General features: G+C 42.5%; 1 long non-coding RNA gene across 9 annotated transcripts in view; it reads right to left on the bottom strand.

The window, feature by feature from the left end:
- The window catches only part of LOC131424876 (uncharacterized), an 84,304-nt gene that overhangs the window by 42,617 nt on the left and 14,680 nt on the right, over positions 1-27,007 (bottom strand). For 3 of the 9 annotated variants that reach the window (XR_009228474.1, XR_009228475.1, XR_009228476.1), the window contains exons 3-6: positions 26,369-26,450; positions 24,356-24,581; positions 21,781-22,290; positions 21,132-21,304 (exon numbers count right to left, since the gene is read on the bottom strand). The exons of 1 other annotated variant lie outside the window; for it this stretch is intronic. This is a non-coding gene — a long non-coding RNA (uncharacterized LOC131424876). The remainder of the gene's footprint in view (positions 1-21,131; positions 21,305-21,780; positions 22,291-24,355; positions 24,582-26,368; positions 26,451-27,007) is intronic. 5 more of the 9 variants (XR_009228477.1, XR_009228479.1, XR_009228481.1 and 2 more) reach the window with 5 other exon arrangements.

The following is a 27,007-nucleotide window of genomic DNA, read 5'->3' as shown; positions in this document are numbered from 1 at the left end:
ACATGAAACTTCCTGGTACTGAATTATGCAAAGGAAACTTCAGGATGAAAGAAGGCATACAGCAAATAGACATCTAAAGTGGCTCTGGGAATTCCTTTGACTTGAGTAGACATTCTTCATTCTTTACCAACCATTTAGTGCTTTCAGATTTTACATGAATATTTCACCTTTATTTTCTTATTTATTCCCATAACAATCCTTTGAGATCACATATTATTGTATAATGCCATTAAACTGATATTATTTTATGAGCACACTGGAGTTTCTGAGGCCATAATTAGGGGTTGCATTTTTCACCTTTTGTCCTACTGTTGGACTCAAAAGTTTAGGGTTCTAACCCCCGTGTGACCTTAAGCAAGTCACTTTCTTTCTCTCTTTGAACTTTAGTTGTTCCATCTGTAAAATGAGACAGGTATGGGGTTAAACTAGATAATCCCTGAGAGCCCTAATCTTAGCCAACCCCAGGCAATTGCTTGTCCTTATTCACCAAACAGAGAGACAAAACAACCAATCCAGGAGGACACTATGTACTACATTCATGCTGTGTGAGAAATACCATCTCATTATCTTTACATCCAAAAGAACATCCAGTCTATCATCACTCATCACAACCAACACAGTGACAGTTACTTTTTAATGTAGAAGCAAACCTTCCTTGGTTCAAGAAAAGAAAATTTTGAGAGAAAGTTCAAGTCCTGAAACTGCTAACGTCTTCCTGTGATGGTATGTGGGACACCGTGGGGGTGGGGAACAAGAAGCCAGACAGTTCATCTTAGGGGTAACCTCTTTGGTTTATGTAAAATATGTGACTCAAAGCAAATTTATTCTTGTAGGCTGCCTTGCCTGAAAGAGGACACGCAGCCTCGCTGAACAGAGTGAGCCTTGTGTATATTTAATCAGCCCCATCTCTGTGTTCTGTGTTGCGATGTCTAATTTCCAGAGGAAAGATCATTTTCAAACCACAGAAGTGATGATGCTTTTGGAAAATATATATATATACAGCAATAAAAAGGAAAACCCACCTCTCCTAAAAGTAAAGATTTCGATAGGAGCTCGCCTATTGTTTGTATTTTACACCCACATACTTGATGCCTATTATCTCTGAAATCATTTCAGTTTCCAAAAATCATTTGAAACACTCCTACACCTGGGGTTTTTGATAAACAGTCCAGCTTCTTCAGAGAGAAACAAGTGTGTGTGTGTGTGTGTGTGAGAGAGAGAGAGAGAGAGAGAGAGAGAGAGAGAGAGAGAGAGAGAGAGAGACTAAGAGAGAAAGACACATTATTTGGGAGAAAGCAAGGAAATCCTCACACCCCACATAGCAGGAGCCCCCGAAGACCTCAGCAGGGTCCACCATAACATACAAAACAATGCCATGCTTGGGTCTCTTTTGAGATTACAAGAAACTTTGGGCAATTTCACTCAGATGCTAAGAATAAAAAGTAATAATAAGTATTTTTGAGCACTTACAATATCCCAGGAGTTTTTCTAATTCATACATCACAAAGAATCTGTGAGGTTGACACTACTGTCCCATTCTACAGATGAAAAAAACTGAATATCAGAAAAGTAAACTGCCCAGTTTCTCGGTCACTTAACACTAAGTTAAAATTCTACCTGACTGTCAACAAGACTAACGATGTCACTCCTTTCAAGAAGCACTTTCAATGAGATGGAAACCCACTCTTTTTTGAACAGCCCGGAGTTACAGAAAGAAATCTATGCACATGTCTGATCATCTCTGAAGGATTCTAAGCTGTGCACAATCAAGGGTGGTATTAGAGTTCCCTGTTTTCCCACAACACAGTGAAGAGTCAGGTACTGTGAAGGTACTTGGGGAACATCAGTTGGGAAAACATATGTAGAGTCTTAAGTTTTAGGCCCAAATTCTCCGCTAGTTGAATCTTGAGGCTATTATCTATGACATTTAAAATAAAATGTCCCACTTGCTTTGAGCCCCATGGGCTTTTCCCCTGAATTCTTCTTTGCCCCTTGGGTGGTTACAGTAATTGACCTGGCCATCTGGCCTGGACATAGGTTTTAAGTGGGATAGGGTAATTAAAGAGGAAGCTGTAGTCACATCAAACGCTAAAGTTGGTTGAACTCCCTGTTGCTGATCCTTAAAGTTAACTTCAGACAGGATAAATTTATATAGTTCATCTTAGCTTTCAAAGCATTCTTGTCTGTTTAGAAACAGCAAAATCCTATGAGACCACTGGCAAACCTCATCCCCAAAGCATAGGAAGACCATATAGAAAAACCTGGATGTGGCAAGTTGCCACTGATAAAGGTGTAATCTTATACAGAATCCATCAAACCAAATATCCTCCAAAGATCATCTATTTTAACCCTCTTGTTTGGCAGATGGGGATAATGTGGCTCAAAGAGAGGAAATTAATTGCCCAAAATGACAGACCAATTTAATAAAAGAAGTTGGAATAAACCCAGGACAGGTAACTCCTAAATGAGACGCTGTCCCCTATTGTAGTCTGCTAGCCTCCATGGCTGGTTTATAAATCAGGGACTCCTAAAATAAAATTTATCTTGTTATATTGGGCTGAAAGTCTGATTTGGGCTTGAGTAAGTCCTTAGGCTTGGAGAAGACCAATCCCAAGGTGCTAGATGACAGGGGGTCTCTATTTTTGATCACATACTAAAAACTTGTGTGCTTACCAAGCCATGGCAGGATAAATTAGTTGGTTTGGCGTCAGAGGAGCATGAGTCACTGTTCTCACCAGCAATAAATCCAATTGCTGGCATAGAGTAGATTAAATGCAAACTGACAGCTGAGATGGGATCATGCTGGCATCCCTCCATTCAGGGTTCTTTAGCCCATGCCCACGCTGGTGGAAAGTGTTACATTGTTCTTACAATGATGTCCAAGTGTTTTATGGTAGTTACTATCTCTTCATTTTGCCGGTGGCTGAGAGAGGGCAAAAGTGAACAGTGTTTGAATAGATGGCATGACAAGCAGGTGAAGGCAGGAGATGCGTGTCAGAGACCCAGCTTCCTCCCTGACTTTGTGTGTGACTTGGGACATGCCATGCACCTCTGTGGATTCCATTTTCCCCTTCTGGACATGGAAAGGGCTGGGCCAGGAGATATGTAGGGTCACTTCCACTTCTAGGATTCAACGAGTTTCAGATGTTACCAATTTCTTCTTTCTCTAGTGTGCTTCTGGGGGTTCTCAGGTGAGCAGCAGCTCTGAGACTTTTCATCTCAGCTAAGAGTTTTGACATCATTAGGTAAGAGACATCAGGGGCAGGAAAAGGACCCCAATCTCAGAAGGAAAGTTAAGTTCCAGTGTCAGCTCTGCACCTGGATGATTCTGAGCAAGATGCTTCAATTCCCTGTATGAATCTCCAATTCTTTTCCTTGAAACATACAAGTAACAATTCCTATTTTACACAGTCATCTTGAGAATGGAATGAGATTTTAGATGCCACAGTACTCTATAATCTGGAGACCATGTGGAGCGGAGTAGGTGAGAATGAGGACGAATATGTTAATGAGGAGTTAAGGACACTTTTTTTGACTTTTCAATAAAGATACAAATGATTTATAGTTTCAAGGTCAACAGGTGAGTCAAGGGTAAGGAAGGAGATAATCTATCTGGGCCATAGTGCTCTGCCAACCATGAGAGCTACGCCACATTAATCCTTTCCTTAGTTACCATCACGTGTCTGTCCTCTGCTCTGATAGGAAGCACCACCTGTTCTGTCTCCTGCCTTCCCTTTCCCTCCTCTATCACTGAAGACCCAGCTGGGTGTCAAATTAAAAGTTTCATACAGCTTTCACCCTTACTTCTTTCATCTTCTAGATTGTCTAAAGGGAAAAGGAGAGGCACTCTTCCCATCCACATACTGGCCTTTGATTTGGGGACTGTAGCAGACCGGCCTAGAGGCAGTAGAGCTCAGAAAAGTTGCTTCATCTCCAAGTCCTTCCTTTCTTGGCATCAGAGTTCTGGGTGCTCAGCAGAATACCTGGTATTTTTCTGGTGGCAAAGCACAATTCTGTCTGATAGGAATGACACATTGAGTAGCAAACAGCTTTTCACATGGATCCTGTAAAGGACTTTATCAAGCTCAATGATCCATTGTTTATAGATGCAAGAATTGAGCTCTAGAGAAAAGGAACAAAGTGTGGTATCATTTAGAAATAGAGACAGAAGGATATTTAAAGGACATCTGGGCCAAATTCCTCATTGGAAAGATGAAGAAACTGAGGCACAGCAATTCTAACTGAGCTCCACTTGAGTTAATGAACTAGTACTGATACCCATTGATTCTAAGTTCAAATCTCACTTTATGAATCCACATAGAATGTATAAGGTGTGGAAACATGTGAAATCCAGGTACTGAGGACATTCAGATAAAACATTGGGTTATTACATTAATGTAAATTTGGAGAAAGAAATTTACATCCACATTTTGGAATTCACATTTTACTCTCTAAGAGTTGAATTATATATTCTTATGTACAGGATGTGATGATGAACATAATTAAATTTGTGGCAGAAATACAGATATATGGGTGTAGGCATAAATTCACTAGCAAGAATTACTTTCATTCCAACTTTGAAACCCAAAGGAGTCTTATAAAGGTCAATTTTCTATTATCAGGAAGCAGCTTGCCTGTGATGGTCCAAAGTTAGGTCCTACTAGTGGTAAAGGTCAAACCTGGAAAAGGATGAGTGTGTGTGAGGCTTGGGCCCACAGTGTGTTGCTTTCTGGAGTGTAACCTGACCTTGAGTCAGAACCAATGGTACTCTTACACATGTGTAACTGGTTCTGAGGTGGGACGCCCTCATCTGTTGTGTCTGCCAATATCCTTGGTATACCATACTTTCAGCATGGCTAATTTTAAGCTACCAATGTAACGTCACTGAATGTCCAATTTGGGATAGATACACAGCAGTGCAGCATTATTTATTTCTAACATATAACTAAAAGAGGCATTAAATAATCTCAATAGTATATTTAATAATAAAAATGTCAAATTACATGAAAAGCAGTATTCTAAGTGTTTATTAAAATTATTTTTAAAATAACTTATTATATGTCTATATGGTTTAATTTTTAATAATGCTTTCCAACCAGTTCACAAAATCTCAGAAACTTAACCATCAGCTCTTATAAACTAGAGCAAGCCAGCTCCCAGCATACCCTGGAGCCAGATAGGCCTGGGCTTGAATCCTGGCCTATTTTTCTGCTAGCTATGTGACATTGGGTAAGGTTTTGAACTTCAACGAGCTATAGTTCTTTTAGCTGTTGAAGGTGACAACAATGATAATAACCTCATGGGTTTATTGGTGACAATTAAATGAGTAATAAACACTCAACAAATCACTATTAGTACATTCCCGAGCCAAATGCATTTACTCAATAAACATTTTGCAAGAATGCATTTTATAGGTGCTTTGTATGTTACAAAGTGCCCCAAACATTACTCTTGTTCTGTCCTCAAAGAGTTTGCAGCCTATCAGAATGGAACAGAAGACATGGACACCAGAAGTATATTCCAGAGCAAACTAAGAAGCAAGGATCTTGGAAAGGACAGGGAAGGGAGAGAAGGAAGCACTCATGAAGAGGATTGCATTTGAGTCAGACATTTTAGAACAGACTGGGATGTGCAGAAAGGTCCAAAAGAGAGTATCCCAAGCAGACAGAATGAGAGAGACAAAGGCAAGGACAAAGAAACATGCAGGCACAGACAACACGAGATTTGTGGAACAAAGAATATAAAAAGGGGTGCCGAGGAGGTTGTTGGAAAATCAGCACCTTCCAGAGCACACTGGCCTAGAATGCTGGGGAATTTGGTTTATGTTCAGTTAGGTAACAGTGACCCTGGGGAAATGCTTCCCCCATGTGAGTCACACAAATAATATTTTGTTACTTATCATATCACTTTAAATGCTTGTCTATTTTTGCATACATTTTGATGGTAACTTCTTTGTGCCTTATACGGGAATAGAGTTACCTAAAAAGCAAAATACATTTTTAAACAAAGTAAATTTCCTGGGTTAGGAGGCAGGGATGGCTCCTGCGTTTAGGGATAGAAGGTGGCATTCGAATTCCTAGTCAAAAACAAAGTCATTATTTAAAGGCATTGAAGAATATTAGGAAGGTTCAAGCCCGTGGCAGTGTTTCATCAGTTTTGAATTGTCTGTTGCGTCCCTCTGGCACTGTGCTTCACACACAAAAATGTCATATGACCTACATCTTTTTCTGCTCCAGTATGAAGCTTCTATATATAGGCTTCGGTTATGAATGTTTTTTCCTATGAAAAGGTCAGACATATACATCAATGTAAAGCCCTGCTTATTAAAAAGCAGGCAGACAAGTGTGCAAAAATCATTGAAATATTACTGATGTATGGGAAAAGATGGGGAAGCCTCTGTCGTGTGATTATAGAGCACTTTCCTTCTGGCTAAAGCGGCCTGTAGCTGTCACCCAAATTAACAGAAGCCGGCCGGCACTCCCACCCCCAGCTCTCCCGTGTATGTGGGTGCCTGTACTTGCCCCTAATGCAGAGACACTAGGCTCCGCTAACTCCTCCTCCTCACCTCAAACCCCCGTGGAGCATCTGGAGGTGGAGCTGGGGAAGTTACCTTGGTTAGATAGATGCAAACCCAATTTGGGGTTTCCGGTTGTACACAGGGTGCAGCCGCCACCCTCAGCCAACACTGCTACACCAGAGAGAGTTGAACTCTTACTTTTAAGCCAAAAGTTCACAGGTTCAAATACTCTGATTGTCAGCTTCTCAAGTCCAAATGCCCTAAAATTCTGAGCTGCTTCAGGGAATTCTTCCGTGGATTCTCAACAAGGCCAAGTTCTTCCCCAGAATGAAATTACTGAATAACTAGGTAGGTAGATGTATATTCCCCTTCTTTAGCAGACAAGAAGTTCAAGTTCAAAGAAAATTAACTTGCTCAAGTTCACTTGACAGTTAGGGAGATGAGCAGGGTTTATAATAATGTCATCTCCCTCCAAAATCAGCCTCCTGCCAGTGTGGTGGTGCATGCCTGTAATCCCAGTGGCTCAGGAGGTTGAGGCAGGAGGATCACAGGTTCAAAGGCAGCCCCAGCAACTTAGTGAGGCCCTAAGCAACTCAGAAAGACCCTGTCTCTAAATAAAAAATAAAAAATAAAAGAGCTGGGGATGTGGCTCAGTGGTTAAGTGCCCCTGGGTTCAATCCCCAATACAAAAAAATAAATAAATAAATAAATAATCAGTCTTCTATTGACTAGATCAGAGTCTTTTGACATGAGGCCAAGAAGCCAGTGTGCAGTGTTGGCATATAAAACAGTAGATGCAGTGCAAGTGTTATCAGTGAGTTAATATCTACCTATTAAGACAAGCTCCATACAGGGGATGTTGAAAAATGGGGACCTGAAGGTTATAGTGAGTAAAGCATTAGGTTGAAGGTCAGAAGAACCTGGTTCTGGTTTTAGATTAGATACTATTGGTCACTTATTCACCCCTTCACTCATTTACTCATTTAATAAATTTTTGTTTAGATGAGCCAGGCCTCATTCTTGGCTCTGGGGATACAGTGATATGAACAAAACCAGATTCAGTCCTGATCTCACAGAACTAAAATAAGCTGGTGGCCTCCTATGTATACATTGGAGAATTACATATGTATAATTATAATGCATAATAATTATACATAAACATATGTACACACACACACAGAGAGAGATACTGCTGGCCTCTTTACCTGTCACCTTAGGGTGAGCCACTCAGAGACAGGAGCCATGCCTAATTCACTTATGTACCTCACTGCCTGGCACCAAGAATGTGTTGGTTGCAGAAATAACCTGTTAGGTCTCCAGTTATGCATTTAAAAAATTAAAGAATGCCTAACAGGAGTTAGAGTTGATCTAGGTCACTTCTCCTATTTCTTGACTAACAAAGTTATTCAGTTGATGAAACCACATATCCAGGCTCTCCTTCAGATCTTCCATCTTTCAACCCCAGGTATCACCCACCTGTCTGGACTTTATTTCCCTAATCTAGCTTAGTCTACCCCCTGAGGGTGTTTGTCTGCTGTTCATGTCCTGAGCCTCCCTGACCTTTCTGATCCTTGATGACAACTAGGAAAGATTTGAGGCCTGTGAGGGTTAACAAGATGGTGATTCTGAGATACACTCACCCATATTGGGATAAAAGAAAGGCTGAGCACAGGTAGTTAAATGAGAAAGAAAGAAAATAGGGGCTCTCCAAGGATCCTGAGCTGCTCCATCAGGTTAAGAATATTGCACTGCTGGAGAAACTCCCTAGAAGTTAGGCCACAACCCCAATAATGAAGCAAAGAAGTCAATCATGGGATGGAAAATGGACACTACTCAGATTCCCCTCAACTCATTCATCTATGACTACCCCTCTGTTCTTCACCATTTTGAGCATAAATGATGCACCAAATCTATGCAATTTCTTCTCCCTTTTCCCAGATGAGAGGTCTAACTTGAAAAATTAACTTTCATTTACCTACATCTTTACCAGTCTTCAGATTGTGGCAATAGTGCTGGTTCAAAATAAACACCTTTCTTCTACTTTAACTCTCTTAAAATTCTACTTTGATACACTGTTCACCTGTGTACCTTTCACCTGACATAATTTTCTACCAACTCCAGGCCAAAGACTCATCTCTTTAGCCTGGCACTCAAGTCCTTTCACTATCAGGTTCCAACACATTACCTTCTCAGTCTCACCTTGAACTACTCTTTTATAGTGAGCTCTTTTATAACTCCATTTCCTTGTTTTGTTTTTATTTGTGCATTATAGTTATACATAACAGTGGGGTTTGTTTTGACATAATCATCGTACATTCTTGGAATATAATTTTCTCCATTTCAGCCCCCTGGGCTCCCTCTTTCCTTCCTCTTCTCCCTCCCACTGTTCCCTTTCCTCTCTTCTCTTGGTCTTCCCTCTATTTATCCACACAATTGATTCCCTAGTCTGTTAAATGCAGAGTCTCTGGAATACTCCTTGACTTTTCCATCTCCAATATATTCTCTCCGTTTTACCCTGTAACACTCATATTTCTAGTATCTGTACCCTTGTTTCTTAGAGTATTTTCTTATTTGCTTATGCTCCTTGAGAGCAGGAACTGTGTCTTCATGATTATGTACACACTGCCCAGTTCAACACTCAAGTCATGCTGACTGGCTGGAATTTAATTGAATTAACAATCATTTTTTTCAACTGGGTTCAGTAGGGCATGCCCAGAATCCCAGTAACTCTGGAGCCCGGGGCAGGAGTTTGACAACTTAATAAGACCCTGTCTCAAAATAAAAACTAAAAAAAGGGTTGGGGGTATAACTGAATGGCAGAACATCCCTGGGTTCAATCCCCAGTACAAAAAAAAAAAAATTATCCTTTAGGGAGTCAGAAGGACATATTGCTTAAGAGAGCAAATTCTACAGCTAGACTACTTTAGTGTGAGTCTCAGCTTTGCCATTTACTAATGGGATAACCTTGATCGAATTATTTACATGCCCTTAGAACTCCATTTCCTTAATCTGTAGAATGGGAGTATTCATGTTCCCAGGCTTTAAGTTGACTTTTTAAAGTACTTGTTTCTGGGCTGTGTGCAGTGTTATGCACCTATTCATTTTTTAAAGTGCTCCTCTGTTTTTTCCTCCTCCATGAATATTAATTCTATTTTCCATGTATAAAGCACTTTAGAGTTTATGAAGACCTATCATATGAGTTTTCACATTTAATCATCACAGTGATATGAGGGGTAGGTGTTGCTATCCCCTGAGAGTTTTGGTGACACAGGTAAAGCATAGAGGCACAGATGGTGACCAGAGCACCAAGATCTCTCTCCAGAGTGTGATCAGTTGTAACTCATTGTTCCCAGTCTGGAGCAGGGACATGCAGGGACCCTGTCTAGCATGTCACCAGATAAGCCTCATTTCTGCCTAAATGTTGACCTGTGGATCCATCCAAACTCAAAGCCCGGCTGCCCTTCCAGTGGAGCCTACGCAAGCTATTTGCATTCTGAACCAGGCTTCTTCTCACAGCCATCTGGTGAGGAGGGGGACTCACTGGCTCCCTCGCTCCCTGGAGGCCTCGTGGTTTCATTTCACCTCTGCTGCCAATTGTTCTGTGACCTTTGCTCTATCTCTGTTTGCACACCTTTCTCCCTGTAGGACCCAGGTAACAACAGAACACCCATATTAGAAGGAATCTTGGAGATCACTAAATCCAAGTCCTCAGAATCATGTATAGAGGAAAACAGCAAATTCCAGGGAAAGAAATGACTTTTCCAAAGACTCCACTAGGGTATGTGCTCCATGGGGCAGGGCTATGTCCAGGTACTGAATAAATAAGAGTCACTCGCACACAGTCTAGTAGATTATGTCCTACTCATGTTATTATCTCACCTAGAAGGTACTGCACAAATGCTTCTGGAATAAATGAATGCATGAAAGAATGTCACCCAGCCACACACCAGCCAAGCTAGTTAGAGCCTGAGTATGAGCCCATGTTGGGGCTCATACCTTCCTATTCAGACTCAGAGTAAGAGTGGAGAAACAGCTTACATGTAGCAAGGTTGGAAAAATTATCTTCCTCATAGTAAGGTTTGAGAAACAGCTAATAAACCTAACCAAAATCATTAAGTATTCCATGTCTACTGTGTCTGTGACAATCTTCCTTGCCTCTCTCCTGAGGTGATAGAAGCTAGGTAGGGATACAGAGCATTCAGAAAAAGACAAGCATGGATAGATACAGGAACTGTTCATTGAAATACCAGAGCTATCTGAAATGTTCCTGGTCCTTGCTATACAAAAAGAAACCAGCACATGATACATATTGACCACTCATGGATATCTTAATATGTTTCAAATTTTTCCTGATTTTATCACATTTCACAGAATGTCCAAGGTGGAAGATGCCCTGAAGATAATTGATCTTGATTAAGCTTTTTATGGAATGGTTTTTTGAAAAGGAGCATGAGAGGGGGAAAGTGAATTGGTCGTGGTCACACTGCATGTTAGGGGGACTGGTGGAATCTAGTCTTCCTGTATTCCAGTTAATGGATTCTTTCTGCTGGATTTCACATGAAGCAAGCAGACTAATCAAGTCTGAGTTTCTTGAAAGTACAGGCCTCACCTTTCTCTCTCACACTGCTACCTCAGTGTTCTTGCCTGTTACAGGCATTCTTTCTGTGTCTGACCCTGGGGACTTCTCAGAGAGCTTTCATGTTCAGCATGAGCTCCATATTTACAGATCAGGGATCCCGATGTGCTCAAAGGGGCAAAGGGCTCCTGGCCTCGGGAAAATTGTAGCAGAATTTGAACCCTGATCTTTTGACTGCTAGTGCATGTTCTTCCTCTGCACTGCGTAACTAACCCTGTAACTATTTGGTGAACAAGGGAGTAGGTGGGGCTGGGAGGGATGAATGTGAACAGAAGACTGGAAAACTCAGCAAGCAACTGCTCGCTCTTGGGAAATGAATTTTAAAAATAAATGACTCCAGACACTCACCTGGGAAAAATCCTTGCTGGAACCCCTGAGGATCTGCTTTGTTCCCCTTACCTGTAGATTTCCTTCACTAGATATCCAGCCTGTGTGTTTAGGGAAAAGAAAAAGCTGAGAACACTCAACTCCATGTTCTTTATCAGTTTCTTTCAGACTAATCATATCCCCTTTGGAGGATTAAAATATATGTCTATGAAGACATTTAAGTGATCCAAATACCACCATCTTGAGATTACTAGTAGTTAACATTTTGGTGAACATTCATCCTTTTATAGTTTTTTTTCTCCCCAAAGCTTATATATAATTTTTAATGGATTTATTCTAAACAAACTGCTCGGTAATATATTTTTGTCATTTAATAATAAGTCAGAAATATCTAGTCAGATCATAAGTAGATCAAATGGGAAAATGAGCACAATGTTTTGACAACATTGAATCTGTTGAGCAACACATTTTATCTGTTGAGATTCCCAAACACTGCTTTCCTCTGACTACTTCTGGGGCCCAATGGGGCCATTTTACTATTCTCTGCCTGATCTGTTCTGTTTCTAAGATGACCATGGTCGTAACATTGTTAAGATATGAGTAATTATAATAGCTGGGAACAACACGTTACATTTTGCTAATCTTTCTTAGGCACTATTACAAGGCGAGCTCTGTGCTCAGTAGGTAGAGAGGGAACATCTCACACATTTCCTTGCTTCTCCTGGAAGAGAAGCAGCACTCATGTCGTTGCTTTAAAGAAGATATGCAGGATTGGGAAGATCCTGTGACATGCCTGTTTTTTGTTTGTTTTTTTAATTACATCTTCAGAAATCAAATTAGTAAACAAAATGAATCAATGTTCAAAGAGGAGCTTCTTATGGTGGAAGATAAGAAGTACAGAGTAGAAACTGGAACCCAGTTTTGGTCTTTCATTTCAGACTACTGTTCATATCATTTTAAGTCTATCTTCCTGACTTAAAATGGGTTGGAAAGTTTGGGTGAGTTAGGCTCATTCCATAGGACCCAATGGCCACGAGCAAGCCAGGTTCTTTCCCTCCCCACCTCTGCAGCGCGAGTGCTGATAGTGCATTCTGTGTCCCCTCCACAGATGGGCTGACTGCCTGTCACGTCTGTGAACGAGGTTTAATTTGATTAATGTGGGCCACCAATCAGGACAACCTCCTTGCTCAGTGAGGCGAGGGCTGCTGGGCATGGCTGGCTGGAGGGCCAGAGAGAGGTTGTGATTCATTTCTGCCCCAGGCATCCACCTGGCTGGCCTGGTGCAAGTGCTGTGGGACCAGGGGAAAGTGAGAGGCTGCAGGCGCCTTGCCTGTGAGCTGGGCCTCGGGAGTAATAGTGAGAAGAGGGGTGAGAGTCGCAGCTGCTAAGGTCGATATTTATATAATGACTCTCTGTGTTTGAGGCAGGAAGTGAAACTGAGGTTGCGCGGAGACACTTTCCTCCCCCCACCTGCTGCCCACGGCAGCTCCTCATGGGGACAGCCTCAGTGGCTTATGCCGCAGCCTAAGCCAACAGGCCAGGCTTCAGTCCTTTGACTGGGGTGTCAAGAGACAAGGCTTCTTGGGGCCCCTGAGGTTCCCCTCTCTCAGTGACATTGGCCTTTAACTTTCCACCTGATTCTCTTTATGGTAAAGAGAATTCCCACTGTCCTCTGTAACTTTGCAGGAATGCCTAAAGAACACAGGGGACCATATGTATAAAATGCAAAGTCACCACACATCTCTGCAGAATTAACGTTAAGCTCTTTATTACTTTTCTACAACCTCTTCCACCACCATTCCATGTGGTTTCTATGGATAATTCTTCCCTGACTTTCCCACTTACCTCAAGCAAACTTTCTGCTTCACTTTCCCTTTTTTCCATTCAAACACCAATACTTGTCAAGTCTTCTCCTAATCCCAGAAAATGTCCCATTTGGTGCCCGCCTTCCCTCTTGCTTAAGACCAGCTTTAGGAATTCCATTCTTACCTGGATGTCTCTTTGCCCTGCTCCCCACCTTAACATGACCTGGCCATAGCTTAACCTCTAAACTTGATGGAGTTCCTGCTTCTCCATGAAGGAAGGACCCGCAGTAGGAGCGCAGCAGTGAGAAGCTTGTTGTAACTGTGGCCTTAGAAACCTCCTGAGTCAGAAGCTGCATCTTAGCAAGACCTCCAATGATACTCATGCTTCTTACACTCTGAGAAGCACTGCCTTACCCTATGATGCTCATTAACACGGGAGGAAATAGAGGTCCAAAGATGGAATCAGACAACCACCAGCAAGAGGGAGCCACTAAGATGAAGCCTGGTGGTGAGTCCAGTCCGCATGGTTCTGCTCTGCATGAGGCCTTTGTGAAGATATAGTTCCAGTTCCAATGCTAGCACCATGAAATAAGGCAGTCTCCCTCCTCTTTTTATATTTACTCTAAAATTCCACTAATGGCTATTTTTTTTCAATTTATTTTACTAATAGAAAATCAATCCAAATGATTTCCCATCGTCTCCCTTGAGCTCTTCTCTGGGCTATGCTGCCATGCAACTTGCTGAGTTCCTCAGTCAAGTGTGCTTTGGGGATGCTTTCCCACAGTGGATTCAAAGGGGCACTTAAGTGCTGGCCTGAGAAGGAGAATACGTTATCAGGTGTTTCAGCTACCCCTTAGCCCTGGACATCAGGAACTTGCCAGGAAAAACTTTGAATGGCAGCATATTTTAGAATCACAAAATGACAAAATTGGGAGACATACAACCTCTGCACATGATCAGATGAAGATGTTGAGTCATAAAAGGAAATAACTTGCTCACATTTGTCCAAGTGAATAGCAGATTTAGGCAGTTCAAATTGCTGGTCTCTTAAGTCAGGGCACCATGTTATGTACCCCATTAAACGCAATTGACAAACTAAATGGATCAACCACATGTACCAGGTAGAATTTCCATCAGAATTCTGGAGTAAGTCATGAGTAAAGTTGTGGAGCCACTGTCCGAAACATATAACCTATCATTATAAATGATCACTGAACCAGAGGGTATCATATTGCCAATGGAATTCCACCCATATAAAGGGCTATCTGCAATCATAAGTGGCTAAATCTCACTTCCATATCTGGAACACGTAATAGATAATATTATCATGAAATATAATAATCATAACCTATAATGGAAAAATAATAGAAGAATTTTTAAGTAATTAATTTATTTGTTCTAATTTGCTATACATGACAGCAGAATGCATTTCAGTTCATAGTACACAGATGGAGCACAAATTTTCAGTTCTCTGTACACTACACAAGGTACATGTATGAAGACACACCATTCGTGTCTTCATACATGTACCTAGGGCAATGATGTCTCTCTCATTCCACCACAATAAAAGAATTTTAACAAGTGAATATTTTTTAAGAAACTAGGTCTAGGGCTGGGGATTTAGCTCAGTTGGTAGAGTGCTTACCTTGCATGTACAGAGCCCCGGGTTCAATCCCCAGCACCACACACACACACACACACACACACACACGCACACACACACAAAGAAACTAGGTCTAGAGTTTAAGAAGGGAATTACCGAAACTCAGATTTCAATGTTCAAAGATTCAGGTTATCTTTGATTGAATTTTTGTACCAAACTTCTCCTTAGTGAAAGAATTTGTTTCATGGTACTGTGTTATCTTTTTAAAGGACCATGGGAACAATACAGTAATAGGTGTTGCAACCTCCTTGAATAGAGGGTATGAACATAAAGGTCTCCAGAAATCAGAAATCCAGAGTCAGTAAGACCTTGACTTGGGCCTTACTTCACCTTTTAATGAAAGGCCTGGAAGAAGAAGTACAAAGTTATGAAATACCCACTTTTGCAAATGTCACTGAACACTTCTAATCATCATAGTGCCTCATGTTCATATGACATTAATGGTTTTACCATCAGTGATGCTCTAGGAACCCCCCAGCACACACACACCATGTGGTAAACAGGGAGAGATCTGTCATCCTTAACTGACACAAGGAACCCAAGACACAAGGAGCAGTGTCTTTTGTTATGAAGAACCTGCACAACTCCATGACATGGGGAGGAACACAATCAGTTGATTTTGATAATCCACTGTCATTCCCAAGAGTCTATTAAATGCAGTATACAGTTATCCCATTGAATTATGAAAAGGACTCTGGGAAAAGACTTTCTCTCTCTCTCTCTCTCTCTCTCTCTCCCTCTCTCTCTCTCCTCCCCCCTTTCTCTCACTCTCTCTTTCTCTTCCTCACATCCTCTCTCCTCTCTCTCTCTCCTCCCCCACCCTCTCTCTCTCCTCTCTGTCTCACCCTCTCTCCTCTCTCTCCTCCCCCACCCTCTCTCTCCTCTCTCTCTCCCTCTCTTTCTCTCCCCTCCCCCACCTACCCTTCTCTCTCTTTCTCTTCCTCTCTCTCCCTCCACATACTAGGAAATTGAGAAAGGTCCAGCAACTTGTCTGTCGTCATAAAACTAGAAATCAATGGAGCCAGGACTTGACTGCTGAGTGGACTTAGGTTCAAAGCCCATGTTCCAGGTCAAGTATTTCTCCTACCTCAATGCTACAGTTGAGGAAATGGATTTAGAGATGTTAATGAACCAAGATTGTGGAGGTAATAAATCATAGAGAAGGGGTTCAAATTGGAGTCACCTTACTTTAAATCTCAAGGACATAAAGATCTCAGAAAAAAATAGAAAAAAAAGTAACAAGTGAACTTCAGTTCAATATAAAGCAAGTATAAAGCAGTTCTCTTAGGCAAAATATACTCAAATCCCTATTTATCAAAATGATCAACTCTAACATATTCCAACTCAACAAATGCATTTAAGTTTGTTTCCCTTCTATAAACAGGTACTACATGCAGTCTCTATATGGGTTCCACATAAAATACTCACATGGATCATCTTTTATTTCTTGTTGCTGCCTTTGTATCTTAATTTTAAAAAAGTATTCCTCTTTCCATTATACAAGGGAAAATTAAATTAGTGGCTTATACAACATCCACAGCTAATAGTGGCAGGGCAGATCCTGAAATCGATTCTGACAGATCTGGACTCCAGGAGCTGCTGATGTTGCAAAGCTCACAGGAATGTGGAGTTTCATCAGAAAGAATATGGAAGCCAGACAGAAAAGGTGTGATCCCCTGTTCACATGAATGCAGTGTGTGGGCTGGAGGTGGGTGGGGGGACTGGCAGTTCTACTCAAGGACCTTGAAAAAATTTAGTGGAGCTGGGGAGGTGGGAGAAGGACAGAGAAAAACTATTCAAATCATCAATATGATGGAAGTTTATTGATATAAATGTAGATTTAGCAAAATTAGATTTCCTCAATCAAAAAAGAACAGGCTGAGAGGGTATATAGCAATGTTTGGCAGAATGGAACTATGCATTTAATCAACACATCTCAGAAAAACAGAACTATCCCAGCCTTCCCTTACCCCAAAGTTTGCAAAGTTAATTTGAGAGCAAACAAAAGGAAGTTCTACTTTGCATACTAGATAGCAAATTTAATTAGCATGAGAGGTAGTCAGTAACTGGCCAGTGGTGCAGATGCTCACAAGTTTCATAAAGGATTATTTAAATCTGAGTCTCTCATTAACTCCATATGGGTTTATTAAAGATACGTGGGACCTTCAGAGTCACCCAATCTAACCTACTACCTCATAAAATATCTGGCATCCACTTGGTCACCTCCATTCCAGGGCACAGCATTCCAGTTCTGATAGCTCTACCTGTCAAAAAGTGCTTCCTTAGGTCTCAGCAAAACCTACCACCTTATTATATCCATCTAAATCAACTTCTGTATTTGAGGTTCCACTCAACAAATATGAAGACTCTTCATTTTTACAGCCTTTCAGGTATTCAACTTAAACTTGTACTCTTATTCGTTGAAGGCAATGTCATGAACAGAAATCAGAATTACCCAGTGGTTGTTGAGGGGGACTTCCAAAAGAAGAGTATTATGTGGCCTTTCTAGATTTAGTAGGCTAAAGGAACAAGTGTTGAACTGGGATTCTAGAGACCTAAGTTGTTCTGGGACTTAATGAAGTCCGTGTAAAAATGTTGGCCATTAATTAGCAAATGTATCTTACAGATCAAGGATTTCACATTTCTGGGCCACCATTCTGACAACTGTTAAATAAAAGAGTTGAAAAAATCAGTCCATGATTTGTTCTGCCCATGATTCTCTGACTTGGATTTTGTTAGGCAGTGGTGGGCTGAGACCCAGATTCACTTCTTCTGACATCCCCTGGAATATGTCCTCCCTGGAAAGAAGCTGTACCAATCACTTTAGATGAATGCACACCATCAGTGGAAATGTCCTTGACCATGATGACTGGTCACTGACTCGCCCCCATCATTTCCTATGAACACAGGTTTATCTAAAGATAGGACAGATTTCATCAGAATTTTTCATTTGTTCAGCTAATCTGCTTGCTAATAGCCAGAGAAAGATTAATAAGTAGAAACCAATCAATAAATAGAATAGTCAGAAATTTAGTTTTCGATCTTGAAACCAATCCACCGGACAAGGGCCATTCCCCAGATGTGTGGAGGGACAGTGGCCTTGTTCTTGTCTCTACACGAATGTGATTTACATAAGCAAAGGTGTTTTCTGTCTATGGAAACCCCATAAAGAATCATGAAACATGGGAGGGGCCCCAGGCACTTGTGTAGAAGGAGGTAAACTGGGCAAGGGAGACCACGTCATTGGCTCAAGGCTCCCAAGGTCTCCTAACTGGTAGATACCACCTCTAAGACTGAGTTGGCTCTCTAGGGTTCCAGGGCTGTGAGAAATCTAACCTCATAATTTACGAAGCAGCTACTACACACCAGGCTCTATGCCAAACTCTTCTATACATGTGATTCCCTTTAATCTGTGTCAGAAGCTCAGGGGCGGGGGGGGGGGGCTGGAGTAGTGGCTCAGTGGTAGAGCACTTGCCTAGCATGTGTGAGGCACTGGGTTCGATTCTCATCACTGTATATAAATAAATAAAATAAAGTTCCATTGCCAAATAAAAAACATTTAAAAAAAAAAAGAAGAAGAAGAATCTCTGTCAGGGGCAGGGGATTTCACCATCTTGTAAAGGATTTTATTATTAACACCCCATTTTGTGGGGGAGGATGTCCTTTTTTAATTTTTTTATTTGTTAACATCCCCATTTTTTTAATAGTGCTTTCAACCTTTCTGTGCCTTTATGTTTTCTTTTTTTTAAATTTGTTCTAATTAGTTATACATGACAGTAGAATGTATTTTGACACATTGTACATAAATGGAGCACAATTTCTCATTCCTCTGGCTGTACATGGTGCAGAGTCACACAGGTAGTGTAGTCATACATGTATATAAGGTAATAATATCTGTTTCATTCCACTGTCATTCTAACCCCACACCCCCTCCTCTCCCCCGACTCCCCTCTGCCCAATCCAATGTACCTTCATTCTTCCCTACCCCCCTCCCCATTATGGATCAGCATGTGTTTATCAGAGAAAACATCTGGACTTTGGTTTTGGGAATTGGCTTATTTCGCTTAGCATGATATCCTCTAGCTCCATCCATTTACCTGAAATGCTATGATTTCATTTTTATTTAAGGCTGAGTAATATTTTATTTTATATATGTACCACGTTTTTTTTATCCATTCATCCGTTGAAGGACATCTAGGTTGGTTCCATAGTTTAGTTATTGAAATGTCACCATTTTAAAGATGAAGAAATGAAAGCTCAGAGAAAAATTGACTTGACCAAAGTAAAAAAAAGACTTGGAAATAGCAGAGATGACCTTTGAGCCCAGGTAACCTGATGTCAAGTTGGATGTTCTTCCCAAGAGAGCACAGATGCCTCAGTTTAGCATCTTACAAACCTAAAATAAAATTGAGCCTAATCCCTTCAAAAACACAAAGTAAAATTTGAGGAATAATTTCCTAGTGCCCATCCTTTTTGCCATTCAAAGCCTTCAGAAAGAATTAAACTATGAAGTCTCCGCTTACAAAAGTAACACTGAATGAAGATTGTAAAGGATTCCACTGACCATGCAACAATGACAAGGACAATTTGTAAATTTCACGGGAATTGTGAAAGCTTTGCAGAAGACATGATTTTCCTAAACTTCCTGTGTCCCTAGAGAATGGTTAGTTTGAGTTTTAGAGAACGAAAGACCAAAGTAAACCTGCAGAGAACAGCTTCCAAGAAGGAGCACCCACCTGTCTGGTGGGGTGCCTGGGGCCCTTCACCTCTAGTTTCTGGACTTCTACGTTTCTGTCCCTTTCCACCTCCCCTTCACCCCAGCTTTGCAAAAGACAAAGAACACACTACTAGCCCTCAAGTCAAGGGACATTGGTTCTGGCCAACGTTCTGACAGTCGCCGACGATAACTGGATAAGCTCCTCCCTGTGTGTAAAATAGTAGGGATGGCAAAGATGACACCTAGGACCCCTTCCCCTTGGACACAATTTCTTCCTCCCTTCCATTCCCATTCCCTCCTCTCTTGCACCCAGCCCCAGTGAGGGTGCTGCAGCCCAGAGCAGCCTGGGGGACTCCCCGCCACTGCCACTGCAGCCCTTCCACCGCAGCTGCAGGGCCACAGCTGCCTCGCCCTGCACTGCTGACCTCTCCCATTTACCTATGCAGATGAGGCGATGCTTGAATAAGGTCCGCCAAAAGAACAAAGGCCCTCCTTCCTCACATTCTTTTTAGACTTCAAGTGTCCTAAACCAAGGAGTAACCAAGAAAGGGCTCCCTATCCAACCCCCTCCTCCTTAGGGATTCACCCCCCACCCCACTGCATTTCACCTGCACACGCAGGGCTGAGTTTGGGCGAAGGATGATTGCTTTCCATTTTCAGTTTGGTTTTCCATGTCATAGTTCTGTTTGGCCTTCCTATGCAACACACACACACACACACACACACACACACACACTCATCATTCTGATAGATAAACACTGGTCACTGGATGCTCAGTAGTCTTGAGAAAGATGAGCTCGCATTGTTGTGGCTCCTCACAGACCACCTCTGGAGACTGGTGGGAGTCAGGCAAACTCTTGAAGTTCTGATTCTAAAACATGTTCTCCATGAGTCTTCCCTCACTTGTCCTTGCTCCGGCACCCCATTTGGAATTCTTGTGGCCTCTTCCATATCACTCATGTTTTGTACATCTCAAAGGCACAGTTGACAGCAGGGCTTGGTCAGGATTGTTTGGAACACTGTCATCCAGGTAGACTTTGAACTTCTGGGGGCAAGGACGGTGATGTGACCATGTTAACAGACTTCACTGGCCTAGCTCAAGGCAAATACTAAATATGAACAGGTTTCAGTAATGGATTCAGTAATTCCTAGGGCCCACTAGGGTGCCAGACACTTTTCTTTCCTAGGTTCCTGCCTTGGAGAAGGTGCACAAGCTGTTTAAGGGTTAAATGGAAGCTTTATGATTCATTTGGTCCCACCCCAAGAAGATTTTTGCAGCTTCTGTTGACTTCTCCTGTTACCAAGCATAAAATAAACACCATCATTTCCCTTTTACCTATTTTATAGGTCCCCTGGGTTGCACTCCCTTGCTGGGATTTTTTCTGATCCACCATTCTTTGAATGTATTTATTTGCATTCCCTCAACTATGCACCCCAATCAGATTAATTGGAGATTTATGGTTAACCTTATTTGAAGCTCAGATGCTGGAGCTCTCCTGTTTCCTGTCCCAACAAGTACTCCTTTATTTATGTCTTTATTAATTCATCAAATAACTCATTGGCAGTTCAGACAGTGGGGAATACAAACTTGAGAGTGTTCACTTCCCCAAATGCAAGGCGATCCTCCATCCTCGTCTAGCTAGGGAGGGAGACACACAGAGAAATAGTTACAACAACAATACCAGGCAAATGGCAATAAAAACCCTAAAAGAGGAGACCAAACAATCCCATATTACATATACTCGGTGGGTAGAGGTTGCTGCCCCGGGAGGGAAGGTTCAGGAAAGATGTCACAGGGGAGCTATCACTTGAAGTGGGCCTTAAAGAATGAAGTTGGATTTGCACTTGCTGGGCTAGAAGAATTGAGCAGGGAAAACATACAAGCAAAAACTGGAGATGGAAAAGTACAGGAGAAGGAAAGGGTGAGTAGTTCACCCAGGCTGTAGAGGAGACCGGGGAAGGGAGGCCAGTTGGGAGGTTATTGCAACTACCTGAGTGAGATGTGAGAGGGCGGAGGCAGTAAAAATGGAGGGAAGAAAGGGGCGTGAGAAATATTCAGAAATGCTGAAATTCTTCCAAATCTCCTTGACTAATTCTCTGCCTTATCTCATATACCTGTTTTCATTGTAGGCCTCGACTCGCTTTCCCTGCCGCCTCTTTGGAAGTTATCTTTTTATCTTCCTGGTGCATGACTTTCTGCCCAATTACTTGTCTTCAACCTATCAGAGCAGGTCAACCATGCAGCTCAGAAGTCTCACTGTCACACTTGACCTAGGTTGCCCCCGGGCACTGTCTCTGTCCTCGGAGCTCTTCATCCGCATCCCCAGAGAACGATCCAGGCTCTCACATGCAAGTTTGCTCAGAAGGTGAAACCTGAACAAGGACTTTAGCACAGGATGGGGGAGGAAGAGGAGGAGGGATTGAGGCGGAGCCCTGGGCAGACTTCTCTTAGTCAATTCATCTGGCCTTAGCTTCACCGCATCACATTCTTCCAGGATGGCCAAGCAGGAGGGACAAAGACAACTGGAGCCTGGGCAAAGGAAGGGAAGTCAAGAGGAAAAAGGGGCTCCGCTTGGACCCAGGGAACCAATCTAGCATTATAACCACCACCAGTCCTGGAAGTCACTGGCAAAAAAAAAAAAAAAAAAAAAAAAATCAGAGCAGAGAAAGTAAAAGCTGGCTCTGTCTCTACTGAGCAAAGGAACCTTGGGTCTCTTGCACTCTTTGGGTTTCAGTTGTACCTTTTATAAAACAGGGATTAGAAGGACATCTACCTTATCTACTTGCTGAGCTGTTTTTACAGCTAGAAAAAGATAAGTGACTAGGAAAAGCATTAAAATGACAGGCTTGTTCTCATTAATTTCCAGTCTCATTCCCTAGGATAGGTAGACATGAAGAGAAGCAAGAGAGATGGAGGTGCCTGGAGAGCATAGGCTGTGGAGGCCCCAGTTTTCCACAACAAACTAGCATGATGGACTTTATGAGGCATCTACCCTAGTACCCTCATTTGACAGATGAGGAAGCCGAAGCCAAACTCGCAAGAGGGGATAAATGATCACCAGGTAAGGCAGAGAATAAGCCCAGGTTCTGAGGATCCCACAACAGTGTTCTTTCCACCCCACAACCTCGGCTTTCTAAACAGAAGTTGTTTAGGGTGGAGACCATGGCCCAGGGGCCGACTCACTTGGCTCCTGACTTACTAGTGAATAATTACATAATTGGAACTAAAGAAGCGTTGGCATGGGGCTGGATCAGACACCATTTTTTAAAATCCTTGTGTTTAGTATCCTAGATAATCATTTCCAAAGATCCAGAGCATTAATATCCCAAAAGGAAAGTCTCAGTTTCAACTTTGGGGATTCCTGTCATTGTTCTCTCATTCTCAGGCATTATTTAGCTCCAGGACAAAATAAAAGATGACTTCTCCTAGGAGCTAGGAGCGGGTAGCTGACACACAGGAAAGGCTTTTAAGTTGCCACCTCTCTGGCAAACATTTAGCATGCACCTCCCCTTATTTAATCTCCAAAAAATTCTGAGAGATTAATTATCTCAGTATTCTCATATTTACAGGTTACTCGGGGAAAAAGCAAGTATGTTGGGTCAGAAACTAGTGCCTGGTTGTGACTCTCAAGACCTCTCTAAATCATAGCAGTAAACTAGCATGACGGTTCATTATTTTTCATGGGGAACTGCAGCTTCTGCTCCAAATCTTTTTTAGAATGGGCCCCTCCACTTTCCGTAGGATCAGAACTGTTGAATGACATGACCCTTTCACCCATGAGAATCTATAAATGTAGAATCTCTTTGCTGCTTCCACTAGCTCATGTTTTGGTCTTCTGTGGCTTCATCATTGCCCAGAGGCTGAACTGTACCCCAGCCTTCAAAGTTTTAAAAAGTAGATAGGTGGCCAAGGGAACATACTATTAGATAACTCCAATCAAAGGAAGACAGTTGTGTCACAGGGAAAAGCAGAGATGTGTATCTGGAGACATAGAGGTAGGATAGTAGAGAAGGGAACATATCCACATAAGGAGAGGGTCCAAAGTGTCCTGGGCAGGCAGGGGAGGATGCTCTGGGTAAAGGAGATTGTAGGGTGAGAAGAAGCTGCAGTTCAGGCCAGCAAGAGTTTGGGGCAAGACCCTGAGGCTATGCCAGGCACTTGATTCTTCCCAGAGTTTTCTAGTCCTGGTTCATCCCAGATGGAGGTGGCACCCTTGCATGGCCTCTTAGAGCCTCAGTTTCCCCTTCTGTAGAATAGAAGCCATGAATATTGCCTCTAAGGGAACTTGTATAAGGTTGTTCCTGGGGGATTCAATAGCGAATGCTTTGCGCTCCTTCAGGTTAGGATGCAAAGGGAATGCAAATCACAGTTACTTATAATAGCAGAAAACTGTGGCTCTGAAAAGACACTGCTGCTGCCGCCAAGCACTCCCTCTGGAAATCCTGAAAACCTGCTGCCACCGGGCTGTGCCCAGATCCCAGCTGGAAGCAGGCTTATCTCTTCTCAGCTCCTGGCACTCCTTCCGATCCTGCCAGGATGTTCCTCATACAACAAACACTAAGCTCCCTGCATAATTCCACCTACGGAGAAGGAAGCTCCGCACCCTTCTACCCTCCCCGTTCAGAGAATCAAGCTGAGTCCTAAACTCCCAGGTCGTGACAGACTCCTTTCGTATCATTAGCATCTCACCAGGTAGCACTGTCAAAGTGGAATCTTCAGAGCTGGGAATATCAAGGTTTGAGAGCTAATCCGAGGTCCCACGAATCTCCTAACATTGCCCTTCCTTGATGGAGCAGCCTCTTCCCTGCACCAAGCATGTGCAGGACTCAGTCAAGGAAGGCTTGGACAGGGCAGGGCAATGTGACACCTGGCCACAGAAGGAGAGATAGGGTCCTATTGTCAGCAGAATTTCTTTCTATAAGATAAAGGAAAAGACAACATTGGTTTCAATTTTTAAAATCTTTTTCTAAATGCAATTGGAACCATTTTTTCAAATGTAATCATTTATAAGACCTCATAGGTACAATTGGAGCCCACCCATTGTGGATCCCCTTTGGGATTTCAGAAGGATCCTAAAACAGTGCTTCTCAAACTTTAATGCATAGTGGACTGAGTTAAATGCAGGTTCCAATTTAGAGATCTAGGAGGAGACCTGAAACCTTGCATTTCTTATAAGTTCCTAGCTGATGTCTATGCCACTGATCCATGGACCAAATTTTTAGTAGCAAGGGTCTGGAGCTCTAAGAATTATAGTCTGCAAATCACTGGGTTTTAAGATAGGGAGACAGTGAGCCTGCCTCTCCCCAACCCCAGAGATAGTAAATCCAGGCTCTTGGATTAGATTCTGCTTCCCTGGGCTAAAGTCAGCCTCTACAATCAACTCCAAGTCAAGATCCTAGGATTACATCCTTCTTACCTCCTTCTGACTCTAAGTGTCTATCATCTCCACTGGCAGTCAGAAAAAATTCCTAAGAGTCCTGGCCATGAGGAAGAGCTGTGAGGCATAGGCTTCACTCCAACAGAAAAGTACAAAAGGTTCAGGTCAGCCTCCTCCCACCCCACCTTCCACTGAAATGCACAGAAGACCGACAGAGAGTAATCAGCCACTGCACTAACTGGCACTTGGAAAGGAGGCTCCGGTGTCAGCCACCTTCTCCCTGTCCTCTCCTAGCCCAAGCTGATGGAGGTCATTCCCCTCACACACCCTCTATCCTCCAGGCCCACCCCCTTTAGGGACTGAGATGCTCCCACTGAGGTTAAGAGTATTTTTAGCTACGCCATGTGGGCCCATGCTTAGCCAACCCTCTCTGGACATTAATCTTGGATTCCACAAATGCCAGTTCTCCTGATCCAGGAGGCCCAGAGGTGATGGGGAAATCTGAGTACATTGGAAAATGCAGTGCATGGCCTCTTGAGGATTTTGTCTGAATGCACACACAACAACAACAACAACAACAAAACAACAACAGAAACACTTAATGCTAAGAAAATGTTTCAACATTTACAGAATACTTCATATGGCCTTGCCTCATTTGGTCTTCCCAAGAAGCTTATGGGGAAGATAAGTCATAAACTCTTCTTAATTTTTTTTAGTGAAAAGTAACTTGGCAAGATGATATTGACAGCAAGTGGTCCACCTGGATCTTCAATGTTCAGGTCCAAGTTCAGTGCCTTTTATTATCACCCCACTCTCTCCCCTGCCATGCAGCCACAACCTTTTGCTTCTTCCTCTGGCTTGGTCTTATTCTTGGTTAAACATTGCAAGGAGAAGTATCTACAGCACTTCATATTAAATGCACGGGGTCATAAACACTCTTAAGAAATGGAAGACTGGAAACAAGAAAGAATGAAACAGGTTGTATTGATCTTGATCCTGACAAGAAGCAGAGGGCACACTCAATGGGAAGTGAGATAAACTAGATAATTTACAAAGGTGCAGGCACGGATAAGGAAAAACAAGAGATGGCAACACACACACCATGAGGCTTACAAGTGGGAGCTTTTACAGCCCTTGGCCTGAAAGCATAAAGGAACGTGGCCATTTCCAGAATCTGGAAAGTGCTGGTAAGCTTAAGAGAGGGCTGCCTAATCACAGCTATGGACTTCAGCAGAGGAAACAGCCACTGGACAACCTGTAGCCAGCAAAGAGGGAGCTAGGAGACGAAATAAGCATACTTCTCCCCTATCCTACTTTATAATCACCTGCTTAGTGCTGGGTTGACTCTACCCAGGAGCCAGGAGACAAGTGAATCTACTGATATCCAAGGTCAGCCTCCTGGAGATCCTGGGGAAAAAATGGATGAGAATGGATTTGGAGGGTGAAACAGAGAACACCCAGTGCAGAGTGCTGCCTGTCAAACTAGCCAGTGAGGTGGGGAGGGGGAGGAGGTCCAGGATCTTAGGACATGGGACCTGTGGGGGATGGGTAAACCTGCCCTCCCAAAAGGCAGTCATTCCTGAGCTCAGCTGCAACTCTCTGGGCCCTGAACCTCAAGGGAGCCCAAGAAAAACCAGACCAACAACTCCTGAGAAACTCTATGAGCCGTACAAGCAGGGTTTCAGTATTTGGTTAAAATCCCAGTTCCACCATTCTGCCCAATTACAGGAACTGCCCTTTTATAATTCATTTAATCATTCAGAATTTCTTTGTTATTGTCAGTAATTCGAGAATAATAATAACAATAAAATAATAGCTTCTCACTGCCACTCTCAGGATAGACTGACAACACATGTACAGCAAATGCCACTTAGGGAAACTATATATGAATGTCATGGAGTCCAAACAGTGTGAACCACGTAAGCTGCATCTGTTCTCTGTAGAACAAAGCCCAGCACATCTAG

The sequence above is a fragment of the Marmota monax genome, unplaced genomic scaffold (assembly GCF_021218885.2).
Source record: "Marmota monax isolate L192 unplaced genomic scaffold, Marmota_monax_Labrador192_F-V1.1 WCK01_AAM20220418_F8-fsc00100, whole genome shotgun sequence".
NCBI classification, from domain to species: Eukaryota; Metazoa; Chordata; class Mammalia; order Rodentia; family Sciuridae; genus Marmota; species Marmota monax.
The sequence above is the reverse complement of the archived record's forward strand: the minus strand, read 5'-3'. Positions and strand labels throughout refer to the sequence as shown.